Source organism: Haliaeetus leucocephalus, unplaced genomic scaffold (assembly GCF_000737465.1).
Source record: "Haliaeetus leucocephalus isolate CR32 unplaced genomic scaffold, Haliaeetus_leucocephalus-4.0 Scaffold159, whole genome shotgun sequence".
In the NCBI taxonomy this organism is placed as follows: Eukaryota; Metazoa; Chordata; class Aves; order Accipitriformes; family Accipitridae; genus Haliaeetus; species Haliaeetus leucocephalus.
Window position 1 is genome coordinate 1921263 of NW_010972595.1, and position 9382 is coordinate 1930644.

Consider the following 9382-nt stretch of genomic DNA (forward strand, 5'->3'; position numbering starts at 1 on the left):
TGTAGACTAAGCCAAAAAAGGCTCTATGTAACTTTTTAAATGGAGAAGATGGTAGTAGGTGTTTGTAGAGAATTTGTGTTCTTGACCATACTGCAGTTCTGTGGGTGGGGACATGGGAGGGGGGAACTTTTGTTTTTTGAATTGCTGCTGCAGCAGAGAACTTTTTCCTGTTCTCCTTTTTATACCTCAGTGTGTTTGATTTACTGGTGAGCACAGCGTCTTGTTCCCAGATGACTTTGAACGTTTTGTGAAAGTGAGTGGGATTCACTCGCCGGGAAGAGCAAGTTTGCATCTTTTTGGCATTTCTGTGTATTTTTTTCTGAAACACAGTAATCCAACAGCACAAAGTGAAGCTGATGAAAATGCACAAAAATTGTTTAAGTTTAAACCAAATTGTTCATTTTAGTGGCTTAGTGCAGTTGTTGTAAAGTTTAGGTAGAAAGCAAGGCTTCCTTTAATGTATCCTGTCATTGAGTATTTCTTTTTACCCTTTTTACCTGAAAGCTAAATTAGTTTTAAAAAGTTACTGTTTCTTTTATCAATGCACCTCATCTGGATAACAGAAGAGATTACAAGGAGCATTGAAACAGGGAAAATCAAACCCTTTTGATTTACTTTCTTGAGAAATGACTAGCTTTTTTTGCCCCTCCCCATAGAGAGACTTTAAGGGAATAACGATTGATGGATTTGTTAGACCAGAAGTGGTACCTTTTTCCAAAAGTAAGAAATAAGCACAGCTTTGGAGATTCAGGGTGTGTTTTGGAGAAGTCAACAGTTTTTTTGTGTTTAAAGAGGATTGCAATAACTCTATCAGTAACAAAAATATATTTTTTTCATGTTCTGGCTTCCCCAAAGAGCTGGACTGAAAAATTCAGGAAGGTCTACTCTAGTTTTTAGGGTGGGGTGGGCCTGTAGCTCTATGTATCTCTTGCTACAGATCCAAGTGAAAAGTTACCAGTACCAGCATAAGGCAAACTGCATCAAGATGAAACTTTGCTGCTTTTTTCCAGGGCAGTACCAAAGAATTCTGTGTAAAATAAATGTATATGATCCTTAAAAGCTTGGAGTCAGGGGGAAGTTAGCCCTTTCAGGGATAAAAATAAACAGCTTTTCTGAGAAGCAGAAACTCGTTGGGAGAATAGGTGTGGTATCTCTTTAGCAAAATGTGACTTTGAGTTGCTGGAAGTATTTGGTCTTATTCTTCAATTTCTTGCATTCCAGTTTAGCTGTTAATGCAGATATGGTCTCTACAGAGCTGTTTCTTCACCCTCTGCATAGGGCCTTTGGTGGCAAATAGGAATGGTTGAAGTAGGGAACGGAGTGCTTTTCTGCCTCTCTGCAATGGAAAAATTAATGTATCAGTCCTCTTGGGCTTGGAAATGCCATGGTATTTACCCTACTGTTTGCAAGAGAAGATCTCTGAAACATAAACATGGTCGTTATCAGAAAGTCTGAAGAGCCTTAACCATCCTCCAAGGAAAGGGTTCATCTCTCTGCCAGCCACCATGCACAAAAGTGACCTGAGATTGAAAGGCTCTTCACAAGTTTGTGATAAATCACAAGGTGCACTTTCCTTCTTGCTGCTTTTCCCCTCCAAGGTGTGTTAACTTTCTGGGTTTTGTAGACATCCTGATGATGTGTGCAGACAGATAGCTGCCGCTTTCGAGGAGGCTTAAACTGAAGGACCAGAAAGAGACAGACAGATTCATGAGATGGCAACACCTTTTGAAAGAAGGGTGAGAAAAAACACCTAAATTAAATGGGATAAAATAACTGTGCTGCCTTTCAGCCAAAGCCTCAAGGAAGCAAACTCTTCAAAGCAGTGTGTTTCAGTCAGGCTTAATCTTAGGATAGCATGGTTTAAAAATAGTCTTTAAAGGATAATCTTTTATACAGATGTCTGTCATTAAATTTCTGTGGCCACTCAAAATATAGGTATGAGAGAAAGCTAGTTTACCTTCAACTTTTTCAAGTTCTTGTGTACATGCCTCCCTTCATGGGGGTGGCCTACAGTTGTGACAGATGTCCATGTTTGTCTTGTATTATTCAGTCCAAGAATTATTTGCAACTTGGGCTGTGAAAACTAATAGCCTGCAAGATCTAGATACCAAAGAAAACTGGTTTAAAAAGCTTTAATGTTTGGTTTGCAGTGTCCTTGCATTTATCCTATCATGTCTTAATAAAAATGCCAGGTCTCTTACTACCTTGACCAGAGTGGCTGCTGACAGTATTGGAGTATGCTAGAAATGCTCTCGTGCTTTAATGCTTGTTGGGTTCCCCCATTCTCTGGGACTAGAAGGGAGTTGTTTTTCAGGCATTAAAAAAAAGTTAAGCATGCATTCAGGATTGTGTTGAACTGCAGAAACCTTTTTGCCCCTCTCCAGCCTGCACCGCATAGAAGGTGACAGACACTGAAGTTGCCCTTTGCTATTTTGTGTGGAGCCATTGCACAAACCCCCAGTTCAGCTCTGTCAGAGGGAGGAATGACTTTAACTCTTTCTAAGTTGCTGTCTATTTAATTCAGTGGGATTTGCTTACAAACCAAACCTCAAGTGTTTGACCTCATGTGTTGGGGAGCTTTTTTCGTTTTAAAAACACTACTATTTAGCTACCCAAAATAATTCCTTATCTTTGTCATAGTGCTAAGCACACTTGGTCTCATTGAGAAGTCGTAGTGTAGCTTATAAAATGGAGTGGTTTATATGCAATGAAAGTAAGTAGTGGTAATATACAATGCCAACGTCAGATACCCCATAGGGGCTTTTAAAAAATTAATACTTAAATGAGATTCAAACCTTGCTCTGTTTTCTCCATGCATATTCTCAGGCTATGTGTGTTCTCAGGTTAGTGCCCCAGTATCATAATATACATAGTGCAGAGAGAAAAAGCAAGGCTTTGAAGTTGGATTGCAAACTGAACAAGCATTCAGAGTAATCTTCTGAACTAGTGGAAATGGCCTGGAGAAGGGTGATGTGAGCTTGTGCCTCTTTCTCTTAGCTCTGACATTGGGGAACAACAAATATGGGTGACAGACCTGTCTACTAGAACTCCCAAAGGAATTTCACTGTCAGGTTAAACAAGTGGCTCTCGGTAAACTTTTTGCTTGACAAAATGTTATCAGCAGTCAGTATGGCTGTTTTGTCTTCAGCCTGTGAAGCAATCTTGTCCTTTCTCAGAACTATTTAAGCAGGAACTTCAGTAGCAAACTGAAGCAGACTCAGTACTTGATAATGCAGGTCCTCCAGATAATTCACTCCTTTTTATTTAGTACCTTTTGAATATAATTTATTTAAGGAAGCCCATAAACCTTAAACTTGTAAAGAAAGCAAGGGAAGGATGGCAACACCTGAAAACTAATGCATATTGGGGCCAGATGTAAGCAAGTTTGGGAGAAAGAAGAACAAGGCACTTGGATGTGGCGTTGCCTTGGAATTGCAGTAAAATGGGCCCAGTTTGTTATGTTGCAGTTAAACCAAAATTAATTTCTGAAGAGAGCAGATTTATAGGCTTATCTTGCCATAACTTTGATAATAAGATTTCTTTGTTCAGTTCTGGTTTAAAAAAAAAAGTGCCAAAGTGTTTTGTTGGGGTTTTTTTGTTCGTTTGTTTTTTGCAGTTTTGGGGTTTTTTGGTTTTTTTTTAAAGGAGTGTAAGCCAAACGGTGCCAAAAGGTAATAGGGTATTTAAAGGTAGAGATATTTAGACAAACAGTTTGGAGCTGTATAAAAAATGAACACTGGTACTTGCGTTAGGCAAATGTTGTACCTTTGGTCTTTGAGTCCTTGGGAGTTTGAAACCCAGTTTGCTGTGGTACAAAATGCACAACTAGAGATGCCACTATCTTTTTCTTGAAGTTCTACCTCACTTTGCAGAAGTAAATCATCTACCTCAATTTAGCATCAGACATGTTTGAGAAATATTTGAGAATCTGCCTGGGGGAAGGATTCATCCTGCCTGTTGGACAAGCATTTTAATTGAAACAGAGATACTAAGTGTGTACAATGTGGTGACTTCTTGCTTTTGTTTGCTTTTGGTTTTTTGCTGTCTGCCCATGGAAATATTAAGCTGCCCTTGCTAGAGGATCTGTAAATAAAACCAAATGTTCAGGCAAACTGGACTGAGATACCTGAAATGCTTTTGAGTTTGTTCTGTTTTCACTACGAAGTATGGAAATGTAAACTTTTTTCAGTATTATGACACTACTAGCTGACATGACATACTTCATGTTCATTTGCAGTGTTCTTATGTCCGTAAGACCCTTAGGTCTTCTCTCTACAAGAGAAAAACTTTTATGCATGCCTACAAATATGTCCTGTTGGAAAGACTAATGTTACGATTGCTGTAAACACAACGTTATACCAAATGCTTGAAGGGAATAAGATCCTGATTTTTTTTGACTTGGTGATTGTATTAGTAGCTTTCTTGACTCAATGGGATTTTTTCCACCATGACAAAGCAACCAAGTTCCTATTCCTGGAGGGCAGTTTCGGTTCAGACATTCTTGGGAGAGGCAGTTTAAAATCAGTATGTTGGGGTTTTATGCAACTTTAATAGTGACATGCAACATGCCCCTTCTTTTACCTGTGGAGTAAAGTTGCAGAAGCACATTTTCAGATTACTATATTGAAAAATTCTTTTTTTGTCCCCTGCTCATATTAGGGGGTGACAGAAGTGGGTACAGGAGACCCCTAATAATGACAGGCTGTGTTGGGTTTGGTAAATGTTATGGTGGAAAATGTACATTGATGTCTCTAAGTGATCTTACGGGTTAACAAGCCAGACTGGCATCTTTTTCCATCATTGTTTAACCAATAATGGTTCTAAAACTGCTTTGTGTACCTGCATGGTCTTAGACCTTCTATTAATGATTGTATCAACTTACAAACTCAGGTAGATAATTTTTTAAGCTCTTTTCATAGAGCCTTACTGACTGAATGTTAAGTGTCTGTGTAGCGACGTAGTTAAGTAACTTCCTTTTGAACTACCAGACTAGTTTAAAAAAAAAAAATTCCTTTTATAGGTTTGTAGAGTACTTTTCAGACAATGTAGTAGTTTTTCCTTCAGAGGGAGAGATGTCTGTTTCTGGGTTTTGTTTTTAGTTTCTTTTCTAAAATGACTAAAAAGTTTTTAACTAGTTTGTAAGGTGTGCTTAGTCACCTGAGTTGGTGGGGGTTTCTTACTGTATGTGACTCTTGTTTGTACTGTGCATTACCTGTCATGTGCTCCTTGGTTCGTGCACAATTCATTGGAGTGTAGTGAGAGTGTTGAACACATGCCTGCAATTTAAGTCAAGTAGAAATTGGAAGCCTTGAACAAAATGGAGGTCATCCACATGAAACCAATGTCACAAACATGCATTTTTCTCCCCTCATCTAATTGACTGTAGTTGTATTGCCCATCTTACAAAATTTCATTACCAGTGTGTAAGTAGAGTTGCCTTGGTGCAGGTTTGCATTGGATTCCAGAATGATTTTGTCAGTCCTTGGATGTTGGGCATCTTGAGTTGATTTGGTTTTGTAGTTTCCTCTTCTGTTGCAGTTGTTTCTTTTCTACTTTAGTGGTTAATCATGCTGCTTTCCTAATAATAATAGAAATGTCTCAGCAGGACAGACAGTGCTCTGCTTTTAATGAGCTGCTCTGAGCTTTTATATCTAATTATATCTATTATATCTTTTATATCTAATTGATAATGAGACAGGCTGTGACAAGAACTTCTGTGCTCCAAAAAAGGGCATCACATTTCTACTTGGACAAAATGTGACATAATTTTTAGATGTCAGATGAGTACTGCAGAGAAGAAAGCATGACAGGTTATGTGCAAACTTTTATGTAGAATAAGTGAGCAAAATGTTAGAACCCTTGTGTTAATGGAGGCTTCTGAATGTATCTTTGTGGTCCATAGGGAAGGCTGAAGGATGTAGCAAGGAGATGATGTATCAGCTACTGGCAGCCTTAAAACAAAGTCAGTGTCTCTCTGGACTTTAAAATGTTCCTATGCAGTTTATTTTATTTTTGTTTAATCAAATAAATGTGAGGAGTTTTTTTTCATGGCAAATCTGTGTATGTGTGTTTCTGTATTACTCAGCCAAAGCTGCCTTTTCTGTCAGGATGGAGGGGGAAAAAAAAAAAGCTCTTGCCTGAATTTGAACCTGGCTGCTTCCAGGTGATGACTACTGAACTTTAACCAGAGGCACCTGCTTTGAAAGGAGAGAGGAGAAATGTGTGTTTAAAAAAAAACAAACAAACAAACAAAAAAACACAAAGAACTTTGCAGTGTCAAACTCTTAGTTGTCTGGTCTATTTAAAAAAACCAGCCTCACTGTCATGACTGGAGGAAATCGCTTTGATACTGGACTTGCCACCTGTACTCCATGCAGTTTTTCCAGTGTTTTGCCAGAAAGTTCCTGGTTTAACCTTGTTAGGTCCATTTCTAGGTTTCCATTTCTTCACCTTTTGCAACTGTGAAGTAATGCATTTTCTGAGTGGTAGCGTAAAGCAAAGCCACCAGAACATTTAATTATGTATCTGGCATCTTGCAGAGCAGACTGCCAACAAAGTGCAGAAAAGGTGCTCTTTTTCCTTACTATTTTGTAAAAGGTTTGAAAAGAAATGGTGAGCATGGGAAGATGCTCTTCAAGGAGGGTTTGAGAATTAAGGCCACTGACAGAATTCCCAGCATGAGTAGCAGTGGAGTTGGATTCCAGTCTCTGAAAGTGCTGACTGCAGTAGCTCTTAAAAGCTGAGATGCTTTCTGGCCCCAGCTGTGTACAACTGTAGGGCAGCTCAGCACCATGCTGTGCTCTATCCATCAAAATCCTTGACCAGACCATTGCTTGCTCTTCCTGCTGGAGCAGCTGGTGACATAGCAGTACAGAGATCACTTCAAGTTGAAAGAAAGGAGGGAGAAGACCCTGTCAAGGAGGGGGAAAAGGCTGCTCAGGTGAGTTTCAAGACTACCACCTTGGCCAGCTTGGTGTGGTACTGCCTGTATTCCCTTGACTTTTTTGTGCTCTCTCCCTGAAGACAACCGGAACCTGGAAGCTCATTGAGCACCATGAGGTGGCTCTGGATGCCGCTGAACAAGCGCTGCACAGTTCTTGTGCCATGGCCATGGCCTGTGTTGTCCACTTCCTTGCCAAAACCTTTAGCTCTAAGCCCGTGCCAGCATGTGGGCAAGGGGGCTGAGATGATGGCAACAGGGGTTATGGTGCTTGGAGGGGGGAAAGGGAGTGCAAGCCCTTTCTCTTGCTGTGGGGATGAGTCAGCGCATGGCTGCAAGGCTGAGATTGTGGAGGCAAGGGGAAGGCAGGAGGAGAGAGGAACAGGCAGGCTTTCCTTCAGGAAGTGGCCCAAACCAAAATAATAAGCATTATTGACTTTACTAACAACACACAGCCCACCTTGTGCTGCTCCTACTCTCTTCAAGTAGCAATACTACAGCCCGGGGGGGGGGAGGGGGAGGGAATCCCAGGGCTGCTCTGGTCAATGCAGCTGCCTTAGGGCAGAAGAGCAGTCATTGTTAGGGGAAAGCTGGGGCTGAATGCTTCTGCTCACATGCAAATGCAGCTGTGATAAGATGCCTGGTATCTGGGGAACTACAACTACATCCTTCGAGCCTCGAGGAGAGCGTTGGGTGCCTCCGGGTGGAGCTGGGCACTGCTGAAGCCAGGCATTAGCATCTTTTGCATGTGAATGCCCCGCATTCCTGGGGGGGGGGCAGGGAAGGGCAGAGAAGAATCTTCTCTATTCAGGGCTGGGGACCACACAGCAAGCATCTTTCTTTAACCTTTTTGTATTTAATAGTCAAACTACTTTGACTTGAGGGATGTATCAGCTCCCTTTCTCCCTTCTTTCAGAAATGTGATCTCTACCCACTTTTTCCCACTTGTAAACTGCTTGGCCCTACCTGAGGATGGAACAGGTACCACCTCCTACAGCGCTGGAAAAGTTATTGAAAGAGTCAGCTACTTGGCCATTGGTCTGAAAGCCCTGAAAAGTAGCGAAGAAGCCAGTTAGATAACAGAGGAGGGACAGTAGCAGCTTTCAAGCTTTCTGCTGTACTGCTTCACGATGGCTAGCTTCCTGCTGAAGGGACACACACTTGTGCTCGTTCTACAACTTGCACATGGTTTAATAAACTTACTAGTCGTCTTCTATCAGTTGTGCCTTGTTTGTTCAAGATCTTGCCAAACCCATGACTGTCCTGCTGGCTTCCTCTTCTATGCACATCTGTATTGCCTAATCCTCAAGTTACTGAGAGCAGAACTTGCAGGCCCTGCACCCCAGGTGGCCACTTGGAAAAGTGACCTTCCTGGTGGTAGCTGGGGGCAAAGTACAATGCCAGCAGCACAGGGAGATAAGGTGTTATCCCAGCTCTACCCTGGAGATTATCTGGGCAAAGTCTTGGAATAGCTGAAATGGCACAAAACAGCCAGGGAGGGGAAGTGAGGAGAGATGCTACACTCTGTGCTGGGCTCTGATTATCTTATTGCCTGGATTAAGTCCCAAGGCAGGATGGCTCATCTCTTCTCCTATGCTTACAATAAGTAACCAGGGGGTCCTTGCTTATGCTGCTATCTTACAGCCTCTTGATTTCTGCCTTTTGTTCAAAGTTTTTTGCAAGACAGAGGTAATACTCTAAAGTGGAAATTGCATTTAAAAAAAAACCAACCCACAGCACTGACTGGCTTTTTGCAAGGGCTTGTACTGACTAATGACAGTTAAAGTCACTACTGCTTAGGAGCAGTGCAATGTTGAGGGCTGTCAAGGGCCTTAGTGTGTTCATATACCACAACCTCTTTGATTCCTGTGACCTGCTAATGCTTTCAGGCCAGCAGCACAGCTGCTAGTTTTAAGAACAATAGACAGAAAGATTATTTGAAAGACGCTGCTAACACAGGGTGCTAGAGCCTTGCATCATTAATACTGGAGCTGTGCTATTTGCACTTAAAATAATGAGGTAACCATAGGAAACTTGGGGGGAGGGGGTGGTGGTGTGGAACAGAGGTGGCACAAACCTCTTCCACCCTTGGCTATGACCTGCAGAAAAAAGCTCCTTTCCTTGCCACTAAGGCTATTTACCTGCATATGCCCACGCACAGACACACAGGCACCTGTCCCCATACCTGAAGGGGCACCTTCAACTACAGCAAGGCACAAACTCCCAGCTGCTGCAGCAAAGTGGGGCAAAAGCCTCTTCTTCGAGGAATACAAAACCATACCTCATTGCACAGTAGCCAACACAACAGCTCAGCTGCTATTTCAGCAGGACTTTAGTTCAGGTAAATGATACTTTCCTTCCAGTCACTTCCTTCCCATATACTCTCTTCAAAAAGAGCAGAATTACACATTTGATGATTAACCATTTCTTTTCTGTAAATAA